This window comes from Macrobrachium rosenbergii, chromosome 16 (assembly GCF_040412425.1).
Source record: "Macrobrachium rosenbergii isolate ZJJX-2024 chromosome 16, ASM4041242v1, whole genome shotgun sequence".
NCBI classification, from domain to species: domain Eukaryota; kingdom Metazoa; phylum Arthropoda; class Malacostraca; order Decapoda; family Palaemonidae; genus Macrobrachium; species Macrobrachium rosenbergii.
In genome coordinates, this window is record NC_089756.1 from 38748524 (window position 1) to 38761860 (window position 13337).

The following is a 13337-nucleotide window of genomic DNA, read 5'->3' on the forward strand; positions in this document are numbered from 1 at the left end:
TGTTTAAAGAGGACCGTTTATCAACACGTGAAACCTATAATAATAATCGTTCAAATGCGACAATTTACCAGCTTGTGAAACAAATAAAAAAAAAATACAGTAGTATGAGTCTTGAAATGGAGAAACAAATCCACAGTCATGTATATGTACATATATATACGAGTATTTAAAGATAAATCTGCACAGGAAGCTTTCAGGAATGTGGGCGTTTCCCGAAAGCTTTCTGTACAGATTTATCTTTAAATATATATACATTTACGTAACAATGACCGTTCAAAGAGGCTTGCTTTTCCTCTATCTGAATAAGCGAGAAATTTCTCTCTCTCTCTCTCTCTCTCTCTCTCTCTCTCTCTCTCTCTCTCTCTCTCTCTCACAGAATTCTTCGACTAAATCAACCTCTGAGCCAAAACGAAAAGTAACCCACTTAGACAAACTGACGAATAGACAGTAAAAAAAAAAGAAAAACGACGGAAAAAGAAAAAAAAGAGATAAGAAAAAAAATCACAAATTAAAGATGGACGAAGTATTTTGTTAAACACAGACCCGATCTAATCTGCCATATATATGTGTGTTTACCTCACCTTTAAGATAACACATATGGACTGTGTCGCCTGCTGATAACATTACTCTTCCATTAACAATCCTGAAAGGCAAGGACATTCCTCCCCATTCTCCCTCGACGTATTACTTAAGAATCCTGAAGGACCCCAGAGAGAGAGAGAGACAGAGACAGACACGGAGAGAAAGAGAGAGAGAGAGAGAGAGATTCCAAATGAATTAAATAAGAGCTCATCACTAAACCTAACTGGAGAGAGAGAGAGAGAGAGAGAGAGAGATGCGACTCCTTGATGGGAGTGGCGAAAAAAGTAATGGGTTTCCACTTCGAAAGGCTCTCTCTCTCTCTCTCTCTCTCTCTCTCTCTCTCTCTCTCTCTCTCTCTCTCTCTCTCTCATGCTTATCCACTCGAGCCACTTTTCTGTTTCCAAATATCGTAGAGGTATATGATTTCTATTTGTTCTTTTATACATTTGGAAGTGTATATATATGTAAATATACATGAATATATAATATATATATGTATATATATATATATATATATATATATATATATATATATATTATATATATACCTACATAAATTCTCTAGTTAAAATGACCAAACAGCAAAAGGTCAACAGGTGCATGTCAAACCATTGGACCGAGTTCGAAAGTCCACACCAGTCCTCTCGTTCCCGTACTACCTCACCACCCTTCCTTCCCGGCTTTGGGCACGGACCAGAGCTGGCATAAAGCCGGCTTAATTTGAACCAGTGAGCGACGCTTGGAAGTTAGCAAAACCTGGGTAACATAACTTCTTAATTGGCAATATTTCCTCTTCAAGCTTTGTACGGCTACAACTTCAAAAGGGAGGAACTTTTTCCCTTTATCTTTCTGGTGTTATAAACGCTAATTAATCTTACTCGTGTATAGGCTTCTCGTCTCGATCTCCCATGTGATAAGTGCAACGTGACGGTGTCATCTGTTCGTCAGGTCGAGCTCTGATTGGGCGTCGAGGTCACGTGATCAATAATGGGAGAGAGCGGCACGTGCTTTGGTGTGCTTGTGTGACAAATGGGCTTTTTCGTTAATTGCCCTCATCTATAGTATGTATGTATGTATATAGTATATATAAAATATGTTATATATATATATATACTGTATATACAGTATATATATGTGCATATGTACAATATGTATGCATGCATGTACAGTATGTATATCGATTTATCTCTCTCTCTCTCTCTCTCTCTCTCTCTCTCTCTCTCTCTCTCTCTCTCTCTCTCTCTCTCTCTCTATATATATATATATATATATATATATATATATATATATATATATTTACATATATATATATGTATGTATGTATGTACAGGCTTTTCTTTGTCATATACAGCAAAGTGGTAAAAGTCACTGTCTACTGTAGTTTCCAAACCAGGCAACGGTTCGAACCCAGCCAAACTGAAGCTCTTATCGATTGCAATTTCCCTTGCGTTTAATTTATTCCCAAGCCATATTGAATTGAATATCAAGCGATATTTGTGCTTATATATATATATATATATATATATATATATATATATATATATATATATATATATATATGTAATCAGGGTTTAGAAATCTTTCTAAAATGGGGTTGGTAGCTTCATGCTTCTCACCTTTATAATAGCATCCACCACAATCGTTTAACCGTCAGTTACACAATTCACTGCTTAGACCAACAGGGGAACAAATTAAAAAAAAAAAGTATTCAAGCCCTCCAGCCCACCCAACCTCCAAATCAGGCCACGTTCCATGTGGGCTCATTTTCGGGTCTTTTCTTAGTGAGATGCAAACACACACACACACACACACACACACACACACACACACACACATATATATATATATATATATATATACAGTATATATATGTATATAATGTAAACACATATATATGTATATATATACAGTATACATTTATAAACATGTATTATATATACTGTATACATTCAGTACATTTTTCGCAAACAATTTCATAATATTTCTTAATCTCCTAGACGTCGATCCTCGAGTTCCAATGTTAAAATTCTATGCAACTATATAACTACGGATCAGTATGTCAGAACCGGTAGATTAAATTATTAGTTTTGACAGTCTAAATCCACTTCCACCCTGTTTTTATCAGCTATGCTTGTCAATGCGAAATAGCGTTTGAATGGTGAAGTTCTATTAGTGGCATTATGACATTGATGTTGCAACCAAACGTGAACTGAATAATTATATACATATATACTGTATATACACTGTATGTATGTATGTATGCATGTATATGTGTATATATATAATATATGTTATACTGTAGGCCTATGTATATGTGCAATGTAACTGTGACTTATCTTTTCATTCTTCTCAACTATATATATATATATATATATATATATATATATATATATATATATATATATATATATATATATATATATATATATATATATATACCCATCGTTATAGGAAATCGTGAATATAATATTATTATTATTATTATTATTATTATTATTATTATTATTTATTATTATTATTATTATTATTATTATTATTATTATTATTATTACTTACTTACTTACTTACATTCTCGAAATAACCTGACGGAAAGATCCAAAACGCAATTTGTTTTCTTCGTATCGGAAAGGATATTTGTAATTCCACACCTCCCCGCTTCATTAATGGCATTCTCAGATTAGATTTATATTCCTGTCACACATCTGATGCGTAGGACACCCATAAGATACGACTGAAGATGTTGAAATGACTTTTGTTTATGTGGTATATGAAAGAGCTGAAAAGGTTAGCATAGTTGACAGAATGGATCATTTGTGTTTTAAGATGGTTTGATCATGTGGAGAAAATGGTGGACAATAAATTTGTGAATAGAATGTATGATTCTGAAGTGTTAAGGGGAAAGAAAGATGGAACTAGGAAGGGTTGGGTGCATGGAAGCAAAGATGTATTGGAAAGAAGGGGCCTTATTAGGGAGTGGGAGATTGCATGAATGATGCAGTGGGTGTAGGGGGTTGCTACACACTGTTGATGAGTCTTGTGTGCAGATGTTGACTGCACAGGGGCAGCGTTTTTAGCCATGGTTCACCATTTTAAGTGTACATCAAACATTAACTTGTGTTGTTTGTACTTTGGAACCATCCTTGGTATGGGAAACTATATATATATATATATATATATATATATATATATATATATATATATATATATATATATATATAATATTATATATAATTAAATTCCAACTTCTTTCATAACCTGTGTGGATCAGTTGGTAGCGCTCTGGCATTTCATTTGGGAGACTTGTGTTCGATATATATATATATATATGTGAGTCAATTTAATTTATATATATATATATATATATATATATATATATATATATATATATATATATATATATATATATATATATATGCATACAAACATTCATACATACATATACATATACACACACATATCTATACACCAACGAATAGATATAGAGAACTGAAATATTAGCGTAGTTCACTGTTCGCCATTGCGCGTTGAAAGTGATAGCCACACAAAATCATATTTATTAGAATTGCGTCCAGTGTACATGCAGATTATCATTCCATTTCGCAGAACACCGTCCCAAATGATCAGCTCGTGTTTTTTTTCAAATGGAAAATCTGATTAAAGTTTTGGTTCGATTTCCGTTCGAAACTTGTAACGAAAGAACAAGTAAATTCGACATTCTATTCGCATTATTCAGTGTTTACCCTTTAAACCTAAAAATGCTTTGTGATATATATTCTCTATGGCTGTCAGGCGTTTAGCGCGTTGTCGACTCCTGATGAAATGTTTCATGACGTAAGGAAAGGAAATAATTAATTTTATTTTTTAAAATGAGTGACGTGACGTAGTGTAAATTGTCATATACTTTTAGAAGAGATCTTTCAAGGGATAGATGCTTTGGGTTAAATAGAGACATTTGAGGTTAGCTGAAAAAATAACGTATTTTTGTGCTCAGATAATGTAGGTTTTTAATGTATGGCTAATGATTATTTCATCCCTGATTTAAATAAATGAGTATATAAGTATATTTATTTACATATATATATGTTTATATATGTATGTATTTATATATTTGTATATATATATTTATATTTATATATATAAATACATATATTAATATGTATATATTTATATATATATGTATATATACAGTGTGTGTGTATATGGCATTTTTATCACATGCACCATAACATTATTTTATGTTTACAAGGATTAAGCTTCAGATGTCATTTAATATGAAATTTACCCATCCACGACATAAACACCGAAGGGTTATTTATAAGTGATAAGGTGACGGATTGCTTATCACTTATTAATTCCCCTTCGGTGTTTATTACGAGCATGAGTGAATTGCATATCAAACGACATTTTTAGCTTAATGTTCATTTATATACATATATATATATACATATATAGGCTATATGTATATATATAAAACATATATTATGTATATGTTATATATATACACATATATATATAAATATATAGATGTATATATTTCTTTATATATGTATAATATGTGTTTGTTTGTGGGTGCGGAATGTCAAAAGACACCTGACCTCGCAACATATATATAAATATATCTCTTGTCACGTGTCTGTCGACCGCTGACGAAACCAGCATGTTCTAACATACAGAATATATCAACTTCCGGTCGTATCTTTGTGTTTTTGTGATCCATTAGGGTAAAGAAGTCGTCATTTGTGTAAGCCTATACGTGTCTGTCTTTCTCAGTCTCTGTTGAACTGAATCGAACAGTTGTGGGTCTTAAAAAAAAAAAAGGCTAATATATTCCGTTCACGCTTGGTATAGAGTTCTTGAAGTAGTTCCTCATTGGATGGGTGGGTATCGTTCTCAGCTAGCACTCTGCTGGTCCCAGGTTCGATTTTCCGACCGGTCAGTGAAGAATTAGAGGAATTTATTTCTGGTGATAGAAATTCATTTCTCGTTATAATGCGGTTCGGATTCCACAATAAGCTGTAGGTCCCGTTGCTAGGTAACCAGTTGGTTCTTAGCCACGTAAGATAAATCTAATCCTTCGGGCCAGCCCTAGGAGAGCGGTTAATCAGCTCAGTGGTCTGGTTAAACTAAGGTATACTTGACTTACAGAGCAAATGATAATTGCAAGTAGGAAAACATTCACTTGACCACAAACCTCTGCCAGGTTTCAATCGCTATTCTGCCCTAAAATGGAAAACTGTAGTGTCTGCAAAATTTTCGAAATTGAGATATGCCACCTATTGGGCTCCGTGAAACACTAGTACACAAGTTACTGCAGTTTCAGAATGATTCTTCAATGCTTTCCACGAGTATTAAGGGGGGTCCCATTTGCAGTATCTGCAAAATTCGTAGTAAGGCAAGGGAAAACTGCAGTATATACCGTTTTTCTCAGTTTTGCAATTTTCCAGATAATGCAGTCTTCCATTTTAGGGCAGTATAAGTATATATATATATATATATATATATATATATATATATATATATATATATATATATATATATATATATATCGATAAGTAACGCTAGTTGTCAGGATCCAAACAAAACCTTATTGTTTCAGAGGATACAGGAACTTCACTTAGACTACCTCTCAATCATCATCATCATCATCATCATTATCTCCAGCACTTTATAAAGCAAAGATGATGTGAAATTCCACCATTCATGTCATCCTTGTGCATTCACTTCCATGAGTCTCTACTCGTCTCCAGCCTTTTGCCTCACAGTAGGTCTAGGTCTAGGTCTAGGTCTAGGTCGTCCAACTCCTATGGTGCCCTCAGGACCTCGGTTGACACTTTTACTTTCAGAAGTAATGGAGATTTGTTTACCAGAATGTTCTATGGAGAAACAAATCCTCAGTTATGTATATGTACCCATATATTTAAAAATAAATCTACAGAAAGCTTTCGGGAAACTGCTCGATTCCCCTTTTCAATTTTACTATTATTATTATTATTATTATTATTATTATTATTATTATTATTATTATTATTATTATTATTATTATTATTATTATTATTATTATTATTGTTATATTATTATTACTATTATTATTATTATTATTATTATTATTATTATTATTACAGTATATAGGAGAAGGGTGCGTGGTAGTGGGGAGGACCAAAGCCTAATGGGATGAGAATTGTGAGAAAGGATTGGAGATTTGTGTAAGTTAAAGCACAGGGAAGACATGAGTGGCGTAATTCCAATTATTATTTCAACTAAAAGATGCAAAAAAAGAAAAAAAATACGCTGGAAAAACGAACCTTCCAGTAGTGAAGAAAGGGCTTGTTGAAATATCGACAGAATATGACAGTATCTGGAAACGTCTCTCTCCTACTCCAGGAGGCTGGCTAAAGATGTCAGCCATTGATAAGTAGGACAAAAAATAGTTCCTTCAGAACGTTTTTTGGGATTTAGATTGATATTTCTCACGTGTATATGTATAAGATCAAGTATAACTTGCATTAGGCCCATACACTCTTTGTTTTTTTGTGTATATAATTGGTATTTCGCACGTTTGTTTTTGTCACCGACAGGGAAAGGAAATCTGTTATTCCTCACTGCTAAACAGAGGAAACGGCTTCCTTACTGTATGGTTTATGTTAGTTTTAAATGATATTTTAAGCTACCATAACTTGAATGCGTTTTATGCAAAGGTTTACTATCAGCGCGGAATAGAGGAATCACTCATCAATTGCAAGTCTGTCGTTTTCTCTCATGAAAAAATATGGAAGATAGAAAACCGGAATTACGAGGGGGACTTTAGTAATTTTTGTGCCCCTACTCAAATGAATCTTGCAATTACGGTTTAAGAACGGTCGCCAAACTGCCGCAAAAAGCCTTGCACGGTTGGTATACTTATTCTGATTTGTGTTGTTGAATGATGTTTATCTTTTTTTTATTAATTTACTATTTCCTGACCCGTTTCCTCTCTGCGTTACATCTGGGCTTTGTTTCAGTTTGTGGGAACTCGCTTTGAAAGTCAGTGCGGCCTTCTAGGTTTGTTTCACGTGAATGGTCTTTCAGTTTGACAGGTATTAATCAGAATAATGACCGCTGTCTCATCATAGGTATACGCACACTGATGTGTGTTTCTGAACGTAAATGTATACTATGTAAAATGCACATGTAAAGCGCCTTAAGTTGGCAGCTGTTTCGATTCTATCCGATTGAAACTCTACTTAGAGCATAGCCAAAAATGACGCGACTTGTGGGTCAGTCATTGAAGACGATGCTCATGAATTGATGGCATTAAAAACTTACTAATAAGTAATAGTTATGACGCAGAAGTTAAATAAATCAACAAAATAGCATGCTTGATCCTGAAGTCAGGTAGAATGCCTTGATTTTCTTTGTCGAAGAAGCAGCATTTATATCAGGACATATATTTTTGGGATCATGCTGGGAACAGAAGGAAATGAAATAGTTAAATAAAGCAAAGTTCTGAAAGAAAATTGTAGATTTTTTGTGGGAAAAGGGTCTCTGGCGTGAAAGATGGGTAGGAAGGAATTAGCAACAGGTGCCCGATTGTCTCCAAACGCTGTGTGGAATCATTGAACCACAAGAGAGAGAGAGAGAGAGAGAGAGAGAGAGAGAGAGAGAGAGAGAGAGAGAGAGAGAGAGAGAGAGAGAGAGAGAGAGAGAGAGAGTAAGGATGACTAAAATAATAACTGTGACAATAATTTTCCTGATAAATGGGTGGACAGATTTTTAGACGGAGCAACAATCAAAAAGAAAATTATTATAAAAAATATGTACAGATTTATAAGGAATAAAAAAAAGGTAACCTACTTTCTTTCGATGGGGAGAATGGACGTTTGCTAAGAAAGGAAAAAATATAGGCTACTTTTTCATACAATTGTCGAATTTTCCTTTTCCTGATACTTTCCAATACCAAGCCCTACCACCCACTGTGACAATTCTGACACAACCGAATTATGTCCATACTCACCAGTGTTAAAACTGCTATAAGCAACCTTGACTTTACCTGATTCTCTCTCTCTCTCTCTCTCCCCCATATTTCGTCAGTCTTTACTCCCTTTTTGGGAGACTTGGGTTGGGGGGAGGGGCGAAGGAGCGGATACGAGGGCAGTTGAGAATCCATCAAAAGTGACGGGCATCAGTGGGCGTATAGTCTTTGTGCGTTCGTACACCCGTATGAGAGAGAGAGAGAGAGAGAGAGAGAGAGAGAGAGAGAGAGAGAGAGAGAGCTCTGCCAGGCTCTAAGTAGGGCTGGTTGGTGGTGGTGACGAGTCGGGAGGAAGGGGGGAGGGGGGGGAAACAGAGAGGAAAAGGCAGGTCCTTTACAGCGAGTACAGGTGTATAGTAGGGGCCGCCCCTTGGGCAGGTGTAGTGCCGGCTCAGGTAGGGGAGGATACTCTTACTTCCATGGGCGGTGGGGGGGGGAGAGGAGAGCAATGGAGGGGGAGCAAGGCCCTCCTTTGGGGGTAGGTGGGAGATGTGGGAGGGGGTGTTATAGGGATGGAGGGATGCTGTGATCGCCTCCTTCGTTCATTCCCGTGCTGGTCGCCTCACCCTCAGCACATATCCCAGACCGCCGCAGCAGCGGAGAGAGAGAGTGAGAGAGCCTCTCCTTCATCGCCAAGCGCCCTCCTTCTCCTCCTGCTCCTGCTGCTCCTGTTCCTGCTCCTGCTGGGTACAGTGTGGACGAAGTTTATCCATCCTCACTCCTTTATTATCATCTCCCACATACATAAACACAGCCCTTCGAAAGGTAAAAAACGCGCCGAGGAATCTTTTAGTCTAGTTTTCCGTAAGTTTGGCCCGTTACACTTCGAGAAGTTTGGTTACACTTCTGTTCTTCCTTCGGAGCAAGAGCCCGTGCTGGCATCAAATAATCTTGATCTGATCACCACATCAACTATATTTTTCTCACGAAAGTTCATTTACAGTAATCTGCGATTCTACAACATAGGGATTTGCACGGGGTACCAAATACAATTTCTTTGAGTTTTAAAATATATCGAAATTTCTAACATATTCCAAAGTTTACAATGAGTTGTTTAGGTGTCAGTTTTAAATATCATTTGAGTTGGTTGTTCTTTTTTGTTTTATTTTAATTTTTTCAATTTTAATATAATTTCAGTGTCATTCATAAACGTGAACTATTGCAATTGAAGTAGTTTTTCAAGAAGAAAGTAATTAAAAAGTTAATATTGTCTCAATAAATAATAAAAATAAGTTAGGGAAAGTAATTTTTCAGGTGTACCATTAATAAGAACTTTAAGAATAATGCAAAAAATCTTCTGTGTAATAAACGTGATTATTCAACAGAGAAATACTGTCAAATAATTGTTTTACTGGAACATATCACAAATGCCTGAAGCAAACGTTATAAAGTTGGGCTCAAGAAGAACTCGCAGCTTCCAAACGTTTAATCCAGACCTTCTTTTAAAAACGTTTGCAAGCACGCAACTGTGCATTGCATTTCTTAATTAATAATGCTAATAATAATTAAACGATTTATCAGATTTAATGCTTAAATACCTGATTCCTGTCTGTAAATACATCTCGTGGAAATTCCTCATCAGAAAATGGAAGATCTTAGAAGTCGTAATTTAGAAATAAGAAAAAAAATTACCACCTTTTTGTATAGGGTTTTTCCCCGCCACATCTATGGTTTTTTTTTAAGGCATATATAATTTTTTGGCCTTTTAATTGGGTAATTTTTCACTTCTCGCCCTACCTCCTTTGAGAAATTGCGCTGTGCTCTGTTGAGCAAATTTAACTTTGTTTTTTATCTTTTTTTTTTAATCTTTGCTCGTCAAACAATTTGTAGCTTAGTGTTTATATATTAATTTAATCGTTTATTTTATTTTTGCTTTTAATTCAGATTGTACCCTGGTCTAATACAGTTCATCTTCAATACAATATTAAATGTTACCTTTTTGATATATAGGCTATGGTGATTATATATTATATAAAATTATGTATATATGTATATGTATGTATATATATATATATATATATATATATATCATATTTATTTATTTGTGTGTGTGTGCGTGTGTTAGTTACTAATCAATACAAAAATTGATCGTTGCATGCACTTGCAAATCTCATTAAAAATAAATTTACGCATATTCACAATCTGAAATAGATAAAAGTATGTATGCACAGTATGTTTGAGGGTACAAATATATAGACATTATTCTGGATACTGCTTATTGAAGGTAAATGTTGACTGATTGCAGAGAGAGAGAGAGAGAGAGAGAGAGAGAGAGAGAGAGAGAGAGAGAGAGAGAGAGAGAGAGAGAGAGAGAGAGAGAGAGAGAAACACTTGAATGTCGGTACGTGGAAAATGTTATTGGCATATTTCGTTCCCTATTGTTCATAGCAAGAGAAACATTACCTTTTATACACTGGAGTGCTCTCTCTCTCTCTCTCTCTCTCTCTCTCTCTCTCTCTCTCTCTCTCTCTCTCTCGCCAGTCAGTTTTTCCAGAAACTCTAAACTCCTAATTCATTTTACATCCAATACAGACATCACCAGTGACCTTTAGGGCTGCGACGCCAGAAAATATGGAAAAACAATATACATATTTATAATTTATATGTACTATACAATATATATTTCCATAATTGTGAACCACAGCCCTCAAGTAACTACCAGATAAACAAGTGACTTTGTAGATCAACAGCGGTACAATTGATTAAACATAAAGAGCCTGAGATGATCCACCTCGCTAGGGGATCGAACCCGGGACCTTTAGCAAGCGTTAAAACCACTGGACCACGATCGACTTCGTACTCTTCGGAACTGTGAAAGCGTGTTATATTATAAAAAAATTATAAGCAAAATGAGTTACATTAATATAATGCAGAAGCGTGAAACTTAAAAAGATATTAACAAAAATAACAGACTATAAAAAAATGAATCTTAAAAGTGAAATGAAAATTCATAATACTGTATGTTATTCCAAAACGACGCTGAAGAAATCATTTTTGTCTTTATTATTCTTTCACTATTATTGAAGAATTGTGTCAAAAGCCTTTCGCCTTGGCAGTGACAAGCGTCTACTCGAGTTCGATCGCTGACTTGTTTTTGCCTTTTGTGTAAAAGTTCCTCCACATTACTATATGTTACTCTCTACTTTTTATATTCTCCTTCTTCCATCTTATTTTCCTAAACCCTCTCCTAACAGTTGATTCACAGTGCAACTGCGAGGTTTTCCTCCTGTTAAACCTTTCAGACTTTCTTACTGTCAATTTCCGTTTCGGCGCTGAATGACCTCGTATGTCCCGGTGCTGGGCCTATGGCCTAAATTCTATATTCAGTTCAATCCACATTACTATAGATTCGACTTTTCTCTTGACTGCTTTCACTCCTACTTTTTTCAACTAAGTGAGAAGGCTTCACTCTCCAACAGGTGTTTTAGCCAGGGTAGTGCATTTCCGCTCTTTGACAGGTGCTTTAGCTAAATAAGGTGTGAATTTCTACCCTTTGACAGGTCTTAGCTAAATAAGGTATGAATTTTGACTTTGATAGGTGTTTTACCTAAAGAAGGTATGAATTTCTACTCTTTGACAGGTGTTTTAACCAAAGAAGGTGTGAATTTCTACCCTTTGACAGATGTTTAGTTAAATAAGGTATGAATAATATTTCTACCCTTTGACAGGTGTTTTAGTTAAATAAGGTATGAATTTCTACCCTTTGACAGGTGTTATAGCTAAATAAAGTATGAATTTCTGCTCTGACAGGTGTTTTACCTAATTTCTACTCTGACAGGTGTTTTAGCCAAATAAGGTATGAATGTCTACCCTTTGACGGGTGTTTTGGCCAAAGAAGGTATGAATTTCTACCCTTTGACAGGTGTTTTTGCTAATGAAGGTGTGAATTTCTACTCTTTGACAGGTGTTTTAGCCAAGGAAGGGGGAACTTATACTCTTCGACAGGTGCTGTAGCTAAAGAAGTTTAGGAACATCTACTGTTTGATAGGTGTTGTAGCCAAAGAAGTGCATTCCCATTCCTAGACAAGTGTTTTAGCTGAAGGTATGAGCTCTTAGCCTTTGACGGGTGTTGTATCCAGAGATGAGTATTCCCATTCCTTGACAGGAATTTTTGCCAAGGAAATGAATTTCCATTCTTTGGCAGGTGTTTTAACCAAATAAGTGCATTCCCATTCTTTGACAAGTGTCTCTGCCAAAGAAATGAATATCCATTTTTGACAGGCGTTGAGCCAAAGAAACGCATTCCCATTTTTGACAAGTGTTTTTGACAGAGAAGTGCATTTCTGTTCTCTGACAGGTGTTTTAGTCCAAGATGTGAAGTTCTGCTTTCCGACAAGTGTTTTTAACCAAGGGAGTTTTGAACTTCCTTTCTGCATTTAAAACAAGTAAAAATGCACAAAGTTTCTTCGGCGCAATCGAGTTTTCTGTACAGTGTATAATGTTGTATGAGCCGTGGCCCATGAGACTTTCAGCCACGGCCCGGTGGTGGGCTGTCATATAGTGTTGCCAGACGCACGATTATGGCTAACTTTAATCTTAAATAAAATAAAAACTACTGAGGCTAGAGGGCTGCAGTTTGGTATAGCCTATTTGATGATTGGAGGGTGGATGATCAACACACCAATTTGCAGCTCTAGCCGCAGTAGTTTTTGAGATCTGAGGGCGGACAGAAAAAGTGCGGACGGACAGACAAAGCCGACACAGTAGTTTTCCTTTCAGAAAACTAAAAAGCTCCGAACTTCCGTTG

The 13337-nt window shown here is 35.5% G+C and overlaps 1 protein-coding gene across 3 annotated transcripts in view; it reads left to right on the forward strand.

Annotated features, from left to right (window-relative positions):
- LOC136847322 (uncharacterized) overlaps positions 1-13337 on the forward strand; it is a 74530-nt gene that overhangs the window by 7444 nt on the left and 53749 nt on the right. The window contains exon 1 of one of the 3 annotated variants that reach the window (XM_067118882.1): positions 9135-9355. The exons of 1 other annotated variant lie outside the window; for it this stretch is intronic. The gene's annotated coding sequence lies outside the window, so the exon portion shown is untranslated. Of the gene's footprint in view, positions 1-9134; positions 9356-13337 lie in introns of those variants that run through there. One more of the 3 variants, XM_067118884.1, reaches the window with a different exon arrangement.